Here is an 11,143-nt window from a genome sequence, read left to right as displayed (position 1 = left end):
AAAAAAAAAAGAAAACATCAGTTGGACCTTGGAGATCTGGAGGTGTTAAAGATACAAGGTCCACAAGTCAAAGCTAAAAGAAGAAGAATGAGGAGACCAACTAAAACCAATAAGAGGGTGGTTGACCACGGTGACCAATTAAATGAAGATTCATACCAGGCAAAAAAAAGAAGTATATGTTACATCTTTTGTCACAGTGAGACCTCACAACATTCACTAGACTTATCACAGAAGTAGAGAAGACTCTTTGCCAAATAAATTCAATTGCTCACATAGGAATATGAAGAAAGTAAGATGTGATAGAAAAATGACAAAACAAGAAGTAAATGAAACACCTCAGCTTAATGAGAAACTCATATATAAAATCCATGGAAGCAATTTTATATGGCCAATTATTCAGCTAGTTATTGACCCATGTGAAATAAACTGACAATATTATTACTGTTTCAGTTCCTTGTACTTTCATTCCAACAGCAGATGGGTTAGGTTTTACTAATATACTGTCATACTATTTCATGAAAAACTTTTAAAACTGTGTTACTCTGAAGTTTGGGATTTCTTTCCATGTTCATTAATTCTTATATGTTTAGTCTATATAATACATATAATGTATGTGTTTGACTTATGTGCATTTCTGACCAAAAGACAAAATGCATCATATATGTATATCTTAATTTTGAATAAGTTTTGTGAATTTAAGAGAAAGCTAAATGACAAACTATAGAAATGTTCCACAAAAGGAGGAGAACTTGAGGGAACATAATAGTTGAGATGAAGGAACGACAGAGATGAAGACAAGGAAAGAGATATTTTGATTGAGGGAGCCATTATGGGGCTAGCAAGAAACCTGGCACTAGAGAAATTCCTAGGAATTCACAAGGATGACTCCAAATAAGAACGTAAGAAATACAGTAGAGGGTGCCCGAACTGGCTTTGCCCTGTAGTCAGATTGATGAATATCTTAAATGTCACCATAGAGCCTTTATCTAGCACCTGATGAAAACAGATACAGAAACCTTCAGCAGAGCACTGGGTTGAAGCTCCAAAAATTCAGTCAAAGAATGGGAGGAGTGAGAATATGAGGAAAGAGGTCAAGACCATGATGGGTTCACCCACTGAAATACTTTACCCAAGCTAATAGGAGCTCACCAACTACAGCCAGACAGGAAAGGAACCAGCGTAGGACCAAACTAGACCCGCTGAATGTATGTGACAGTTGGAGGCTTGGGAAGTTTATAGGACCACTAACAGTGCAACCAATATTTATCCCTACTGCTTTTACTGGCTATTTGGAATCCATTCTCTTTTGATGGATACCTTACTCAGCCTAGATATAGTAAGAAGGGTCTTGGACCTCCCCCAAAGCAATGTGTCTTACTCTCTCTGAGGATTGGATGGGGAATGAAATGGGGAAAGTTGGAGGGAATAGGAGGAAGGGAGGGAGCGGAAACTGGGATTGGTATGTAAAATGAAAAAAAGATAGTTTGTTTCCTCCTTTAAAAAATAAAATTTTAAAAAGAAGTTTTTTAAAAATCTTTAATGTAAGTTAAATTTTAACTGTTTTTAAATTATCTGGTATATTAATAAATAAAAGTTTTATACAAAGAAAAGCTAAGTGCTGTGTGAGTTTTGACTCCAGGGGGCAGTAGAGAATAGCAAATAATACCTCACCTAGTTACAGTATGTATTTAATGTAATTATCAAGGCCAGAAAGAAATGATGGATTTTATGAATCCAAGCCATATTTCACTGTGTTCAATATGACCTTCTGAGATTTCTTTTCCAGAGGAGAGCCAGGATGTCCATTTGGATCTTTGTTTAGAGGCTACAAATCACTTCCCTGCTGCATTTCAGTCTTTACAACTCTAAGGCTTGTAAGATTTTAAAAAAAGACATAGCAACTCCATTGTGTGTTTGAGGGGGGAGGTAAAGGATTTACTTCATATTTAAAGTTAGCCTCTTTCTAAGCAGACAGATGTTCAAATAAGTATGTTAGCTCACATATGCATGTATCACATATATATCCACAATAGCAAAAATGGTTATGTCACTAGCATCATACACAGATGACATACAAAAATAGTGATAAAACAATCTATTTTGAGTATGATCATAATGACAAACAATGTGATAAGATATTTGTATAATAAGTCTTATGTATTATGGGATATAACAAAATTCCATTTTTATGAAAAAGGAAATTGAGTGTTAGTTATTTACTCACTTACCTATACTAAATTGATAATACACATTTGCATGCATGTCTCTTGTAATGGTGACCTGTCTATATGTACCCTACATCATATACATTGTAAAAGAAGTAATGAATACTAGTTAAAATAACATCTGATTGCCTTACTTGCTTTTTCTACAACTGTTATATTTCTAAGCACTTATTTTTTGAGAAAATTTTTACTGCTTCAGCATTCAGTCATCACATGTGAAAACTCACATTGCCAGACTAATAGATTTTAAGAGTCTACCTTCTTCAACTCCTAAAGTAATCATGGCAACAATAGCATAAGCTCTTGTGTTAGAAACATTGGTCTGGTTGCACAAGTCAGAATCAGTTGAGTCATCATATTAGAATGAGATGTAAAAAGCCTTTTTGGCTGAAGATCCAAGAAATTAATATTTGGCTATCTATTACTCTCCTATGATCAGTTAATTACCCATTCTGTCTTTATCTATTTTACAGAGTGCTAGGGACTTCTGAAAGAAAAAAGAACTCCAAGTTCTTCTTATATAAAATAGAAAAACAAGAGAAAATACAAGATTCACTTTTTTTGCCTTCACTTGACTAAACATTATATACATACTCCACAAACTATGTTAGTATAATTAACTAAACTAATCAATCCAATTTGAAAATTCAATAGACAGTGACTTATATCTCTGAAGAACACATGGATAACCTATATAGTAACCAGTACTAGTGAACTTTCTGAAAAAACTGTCAGTTTAGTATAAGAGAGTGTTAGATATGATATAAACATGTTTGCTTTGTTTGTTACAGGTACATGGAAATAAATGTTATGACCGCTTTCCATATATAGTATTACTTATATTATTTTGAAAATTCTGTGTATCATGATTAATAAAAACCCAGAGACAGAAATTGGGGTTCAACCTGAAGGTCAGAAAAGCAAAATATCCAGCCTCTGGCTCCTACTTCTACCTCAGTCTGAAATGATGATCTTGCTTCCAGGAATCTCGGATTGAGACTGGGTGTGAGAGAGAGCTGTCTTCTCTAATCTTGTATTCATTTCTAGTGCTGGGATTTAAGGTGTGTACCACTACCACCTGGTTTCTGGGACAAACTAGTGTGGTTACTGGGATTAAAGTTGTGTGTCATCACTGCATGATCTGTAAGACTGGCTGTTTTACTCTCTGAACTTTAGGCAAGCTTTTTATGTGTATAAACGAGATGTTGAAAGAGACAATTTCACATGGAGTTTATAAATATATACAGGGTTTGATAATAAGACTGGTGTAGGAGGCTTTTCTGTTCACGTATTGCTTCCATTGGTTAATCAATAAAGAAACTGCTTTGAGCCTGATAGGGCAGAACTTATGTAGGTGGAGAAGACAGAACTGAATGTTGGGAAGAAGGGCAGAGTGAGAGAGACACTGCCATGGATCTTTTGCCTGAGACGAACACTGGTTAGAATCTTGCCAGTAGGCCACAGTCATGTGGTGATACACAGATTAATAGAAATATGTTAAATTAAGATGTAGGAATTAGCCAATAAGAAACTAGACCTAGTGGGCCAAGCAGTGTTTTAATTAATACAGTTTCTGTGTGGTTATTTTGGGTGAAAGCTAGCCAGGTGGCTGGGACAAAGGGCCACCCTCCTCATGTAACATAAGACAATATTCTCATCATTTCTGTTCAACAAGAAGTGCTTGATACACTGGAAAAGATATATCTACTTTCATTTATTTTATCTTTAATTCTTCATTTGTGTACTAATTAAGCAACTTTAGGGTCCCATACATTGGGATAACCTTCTATAATCTTATAATGACCTCTTATTTATAACAAAACCTTAATTGTAACTCACACAGGACACTATTTTTTTTAATGTTTGGTACTATTTAAAGTCCAAACGTTAAAAATATTTTATTTATTATGATTTCATGCGTGTACATGGGCATACAAATGCCATGCTCAGCACAAATGTTTAGGTCAGAGGGAAACTTTGTGGAGCCACCTTTCTCCTTTCACCTTCATGTGGATTCCTAGGATTGTAATCTTGTCATCTATGTTAAAAGACAAAACATTTTTTTTACCTACTGTACTGTCTCAACAAGCTCCAAGTTCAGACCCTTTCCCCTACATTCTTTGAAAATTTCATATAACATATCTTGGCCATAACATATCTTGTTGTAAGAGCTGCCAGCCTGCTTTTCCTCCCACCCGGCTCCCGCATGGCTAGCTTTACACCAGAAATAAGAACACACAAACTGTATTCTTGTAAACACTGCTTGGCCCATTATATCTAGCCTCTTCTTGGCTAACTCTCTCACCTGGACTAGCCCATTTCTAATAATGTGTGTAGCACCCCAAGGTGCGCTTACTGGGAAGACTCTAGCCTACATCCATCCTGGGTTGGAGCGTCATGGTGTCTGCTCCAGAGAGCAGAGCTATCGAGTCTGAGCTCACTTCCTCTTCCTCCCAGCATTTTGTTCTGCCTACTCCATCCACCTAAGGGAATTCTCGTTGCTGAGAGGGTAAGGCTTGATGAAGAAGTTCTAGATTGGAATCTCACCTATTCATAAGTACTGTAGTTATTTTTAGTACAAACTCAGCAAACAAAAGACCCATCAACAATTTCTGGCCACTTAATAACTCAGGTAACCTGTCTATATGCTATGTTTTCCATGTTGTAAGTATAACAAGAAAACACGATTATCCATCTTAAAGTTTCTTGTCTCCATGTATGCCATTATATCCCATCCAATCTTCCATCATATGTGAGACAATTATAGACTGTCATCCAATTTATTTTTTCCTGTATAATGTACTTATTTAAAATAATTATTTAATATAAGATCTCTTTAAATGTTGTATTTATATTAGAAAAACTCATTTCTATTTATTTTGTATTAGAAATAATTAATAGAATATTTTGGGGCATTAAGCCACTTTACATTAGAGTCTTAAAGTTCACAGAAGCTAGGAATTGAAGCTGTACATTTAAGCTGACCCTCAAACTACACAGTGTTATACATTTGCCTGATAGGGAACTAAGGGATTGTGTTAAAATGACTTAATGCATTTAACTGAAGATGTTTGACCTAATCTAGAAATAATGGTAAATCCAAGTCTTGCAATTAAATTCCTACAGTTTGGTTCTTTTTCAGACATAATGTTGGACTGCAAACACCACCATTTCTTTTTGTATTTTAAAGATATGTGTGTAATATTTTAACAGGCACTAGTACTTACAATTCAATGAAACTATATATTATGAATGTTTAATTTACTTTGTTTAATTTACTTATTTTTGTATAATTATAAATTTTTTACAGTTTTCCTGATTATCAAGCATTGACTAAAGAAATGTTTTTAAATATCATTATAAACACAGTCAGATTTTATGGGTCTGTTGATACAACTAGTATGTAGAAATGCAATGATAAAAAGGAATAATTCGAAGTACTCAAAAAAGTGAATATTGAAGACTAAATTTATAAACTTCCCTGTCAAGGAAACTCTTAATTCTAGTACAAATAAATTATCAAAGTAAGCTAAAAATGGAGAGAAGATAGAGAAAAAAAGTAAATCTTCCAGATAACTACAGTGTTACCACCAATATACTGTGAATGTTACAGGTAATCAGTTTAACATTCATAAAATTATTACATTTAGACTGTATTTTATAAATTAGGAAAGTCTGTTCATCTGCTAAATGCAAAAAAAAAGTTTGGATTTGAGTCTTTGTGATTCATAAAATGATGTATATTTTACGATATCTTCAGAAAATAATAGTTGGTATCCTAATGTTTGGATAATCACAATGAGAAATTCAAATGGAATCAAACATACTTATTCAAAACATGGAAATATTCTTCATAAAAGATAAGAGAAGTAGTAAAATAATGATAATCGAGGTTAATGTTCTCATTTGTTGTAGAAAGGCTTCAAAATAAAAAAAAAAACAATTTTCACCAATGATGAGATGATCCTAAGAAATGTTAACATGAAATAGCAATTTTCTCTCCCATTATATCCCTTATAAAAACTCCAGATTCTGTTAATTTATGACTGTTTTCAGCAATTCAAATTTAATTTGATTCTTGTAAAAATGTAAAGCCACTATTACACCATTAAGTATATCTTACCAAGCCAGCTGTTATTATAGCTCAGAGGGTTCACCATTAGGTAAGATAATTCATGACTTTTCTCTCCCCCAGAAATATGAATAATAAGTTAATGCAGTATGAAAGCTATCCAGATCTAGTCAATTTCAGCTCAGTTATAACTTGATTAATTCATTTCTTCTTACAATAGTATGTTTTATTTTCAGCAATAGGGTATTATCATGAAGTTATAGTGGGCATCAAAGAGAAATGGCAGTAGCCTGTATTGCTTGGGGAGCTATGTGTACAATCCTCCCTTCCCCACAAGGATCAGAAGATGAGACATAAGGATTATAAGAGATAGAGTTTGTGAAAAAATGTTTAGAAAACATATTTTTGAACATGACCCAAACAACACACTTATAAGTTTACATGCACAAATCATATACAAGTGTGACCCTGTAAGCATTTCATCATGGAAGGCAGATGGGGTAACAAGGCCTCCTTTCCCCAAAGGACTATTAGCAATTGTTAGTGATAAATGAAGGGGTTCACTTTCTCTAGTAATAGAGCCACTGAAAAGTTGCCCATACTCTAATAAAGAACCTCCCACCCATACTCATGCAAGCAACTTTACTTAAACTAAACTCAGTAGGATGCACACACACATACATGCATGCACAAACACACTCAAACCATAAACGTATGATTGAAAGTTGTTAGGAAACAAAGCTTTCAACAGGAGAAATAGAAAAATGAGGTAGGGTAATAAGGTGTGAAATGACTAAAATTCATATATACATGTATGAAAGACAAAGAAAAGTTTAAATTTTAAAAAATAAAAAATGGGATATGAAAATATCCCAAATTCTTCCATATCTGTTACTGCAGTGCAGAACTGAAGTCTTAATTTGCCTATTTGTTACCGTAAACAAATAGATGATGGATATGTGTTTGAGGGTCCTTGTTATATTTCTTGAACTATAAAACATAGAAATTAGTATCCCTTACTAGTCCAGAGATTTTTAAGTTTAAGGATCCTGCTAAGGTTATCTATACCACAAGATCCAAAAGAGATTTTTTAAGAGATATGTATTGAAAGAATACAGTAAATTACCTATGTCTTTTTGTTTTGTTTTGTTTTTAAGACAACATTTCTCTGTATCTTTGTAGTCTGACCTGGAACTAGCTCTTGTAGATCAGGCTGGCCTCGAATTCAGAGATCCGCCTACCTGTGCCTCCTTAGTGCTGGCCACCACCACCTGGCCCTATGTCGTAACATCATGAACATTGGAGAACTTTTAAAAGGACTTAGTATGAAAGACCAAAGATGTATGAATATACTGCTGCGCTTGTTTGAGATAGCCTCCCAAAAAGAAGAGTCTAGGATGAAAATTGCAATACCTCAACAAAGAAATTTAGTTAGTGTATATACAAACCACACACAATAGAGGTATTTGAGCCACCAGTCATGAGCACATCACGCAGGTAATAAATGACAAAAAAGAGTTCCATGGCCACCATCTTTCCTTTTTTTCCCCAACAACCCAAATTATCAGCCTAGGTAAAAAAAAAAAAAAACAAGAAAAAAAAAAACCTGTCTGCTTTAGGTTTCTTCAAAAGAACATCCTGTTCTTCAACACTATTTGGAAAATGTTAGTTCTCATGAAGTTACATAAGCTTTCTTTTTACAGGTTTTGCAGAATGTTTCTGCATTCAATACATTTTATATGCCTTAACAATAAGAGTACTATATATATTAAGAGTAATAATATATATATATATATATATATATATATATATATATTTCTGTGGAATACCTATTAATTACTCTCAAAAGAGTATTTGAAGAAAAGTTCAGGAGTATGCTACTTTAATCATTTTTAATATGAATGTATGGCTATTGTCCTCAGACAGTTATATTAATATGATCCGATTCTTTTCTGTACTAAGTACATAAAGTACCTTGTTACATTTTGCTTACCACTATTTTATATGCCAAAATTATTGAAAGTTATTTTGTTGCCATTTCACATTCTTCTCACACTTTTTTATTGGCTTGATGAATGGGAACTAATTCTTCTGTCAAACACTACAGGAATTTTTGAGTGTAGATTTTTTTGATTGAGATTTATTTTGTCTTTCCTCTGCATTTCTCTCCAAGTTTCAATAATGTTCATGATACTAAAAAATACTTTTCCTTTTCATCCCTCAAGTTTATACAAACTGACAGTTTAATCTAGATATTGAATCCTTTGAATTCAAAGCTTGGATACATTTTGCGGAAAGAAATATATGTTCTCTATCATATAACTCAAAAGAAAGAGCTACAAATATTTTAGACTTTCTATGTATGCTGTTAGGTTAGAAAAGGAAGGAAAGAATATTGATAACTTAGATACTTTCACACATGTAGAATTAAGGGATTACTCATTTAATAGGCACAGACTGACACATTCTTTGCAGGTAACATAGAATGACAACCTTGGTAAGGGGCATTTTCATTTTGTAAATATTTTAGACTCTGGACACAAAGCTTTAAATAATTTGAAATAAAGCAATATCATGAAATAACTTACATTGTGGTGAAGTATGTCATACTACTGGAACAAAGGTTCTCCCATATGTCAGTAACTTTAAGCAGAAAAATCCATTCCTCACCTTCACTACAAAATCTACAGCCTGTGTAGTGGTCTGCTCTCACAAGATGATACTTCTAAACCAAGTCTATGAGAAATGACACCATTTAAACTATTCCTTAATGTTGTAGAAATGAAGAAATTTATCACAAAACACTATAAGCTTCCATTTGGCCAAGCTCTGTAGCGTGTCAATTATAATTTAATAATTATTATATTATTTTATGTGTATGAGTATTTTTCCTGAATTTATATATGTGTACCAACATGTATGCTTGATGCACACAGAGGTCAGAAGATGGTGATGGATACCCTGGAACAGGAGCTACAGACATTTGTGAGACACTGTGATGGGAATTGAATCCATATTCTCTGTAGGAACAACCTCTGCTTCTTAACACTGAGCCAACTTCCCTAGCCCATGTCAATTTTTTTTGATTTAATAAAAAACTGTCACACATAACATATTTATCATCTCTTTAATATCCAATTACAGGTCTGCGGAAGCAGCTCAGTTGTTAAAGTGCCATACAAACATAACAACCTGATTTCTAATCCTCCCATGTAAAAAACTGTGTGCTATGGCATTTACTTATAATCACAATACTGAGGCAGGAGGGTCCCTGGAGCTCATTGGTCAGCCAATATAACTGAATCCATGAGCTCTAGGTTCAGTGAGAGATCCTATATCAAACAAATAAGAAGTAGAGTGGTTGAGAAAGATACACAATGATATCTGGTTTTCACAAGCATGGTCACACTTCTGAATGTGCACCTGCACACAAAAATGGACATGAACATAAATACATACATTGCCATAGTTTACAGGTGCAAATAAAATGTAAAAAAGTTAATATCACAATTTGGATTACTAATTCACTGACCCTCATTATTTTTCTGGTTTAATCACCTATATTTGTAATCATTGTTTTCTGTTTTTCTGTTTAATATTACTTAACATATATTCTCCCCTAAAAAGCACAAAATTTTACTGAGAAGTATAATTAATGGAATGGAGAAAATAATCTCAATAATTAATTTTGTTGATAGTATTTCATCTGAAATGATTTTATTTAATATAACCTTGATTATTTTACCCCTTTCAGATGGACAGAAAAACAAAACAAAACAAAACAAAAAAACAGAAGACAAGTTTATTATTCCTTCGTTAAAAATTTTGGTGAAAAATAACCATTTAGTTAATGAGAATGCAGCACTTCATTAGGTTAAACTTAGATTTGCTGGCATAACTCCATTTCCCTTTATGATTTTGAATTAACAGAACTGAATTAATAAGTGCATATTTTTTCACTGTTTACTCAAGCTAAGTAACACAGAGACATGCACTTCTGCTCATAGTTGTCATGAACTCACAGGATCCAATTGCTACCAATAGCAAATGGAAAGAGTTATTGGTACCAATTGTGATATATTCTATTGCCACATTTATCAGCAAGTAATGTGTTCTTCTTTTTGGGTTTCTACCATAAAATGCCTGAGATGGATATATTGATAATGGTTGGGAATTTACTTGTTAAAGTTCTGGAGGCACAGAATTTCCAAATTAAGACAACAACAAATCCAGTGGGGAAGAATTCTTTTCAATGCATGTACCCTCTTGCCATTTGGCAGAAGATCAAGTGGCTCCACGTTATTTTTTTATAGGGACACTGTGTTAGGGTTTCTATTACTGAGAAGAGATACCATGACCACCACAACTCTTACAACGCAAAACATTTCATTGGAGCTGACATACAGTTTCAGAAGGTTAGTCCATTATCATAATGGCAGAAAGCATGGCTACATGCTGACAGACATGGTGCTGGAGGGGTAACTGAGAATTCTTTATCTGAATCTGAAAGCAGAAGGAAGAGAAATGATACTGGGCCTGGTTTGAACATCTGAAACATCAAAACTCACTCCCAATGGCACTCTTCCTTCAATAGGGCCGTATCTACTCCAAAAAGTCACATCTAATAGTGCCACTCCCTATGAGCTTATACGGACTATTTTCTTTCAAACTACTACAGACACTAGTTACAGTCTTCTAAGGAATCACAAAAACATAACCTTAATAAGACATAGTAAACCAACAGTAGAAGATGTGAACTTATGTGTCAAATATTTTGTGGCTATAATTAATATAAAATATTCCCCAGTTAGTTCCTTGGGCAGCTGAGGATAGGGAACCTGAAATG

The sequence above is a fragment of the Microtus ochrogaster genome, chromosome X (assembly GCF_000317375.1).
Source record: "Microtus ochrogaster isolate Prairie Vole_2 chromosome X, MicOch1.0, whole genome shotgun sequence".
NCBI lineage: Eukaryota > Metazoa > Chordata > Mammalia > Rodentia > Cricetidae > Microtus > Microtus ochrogaster.
The sequence above is the reverse complement of the archived record's forward strand: the minus strand, read 5'-3'. Positions refer to the sequence as shown.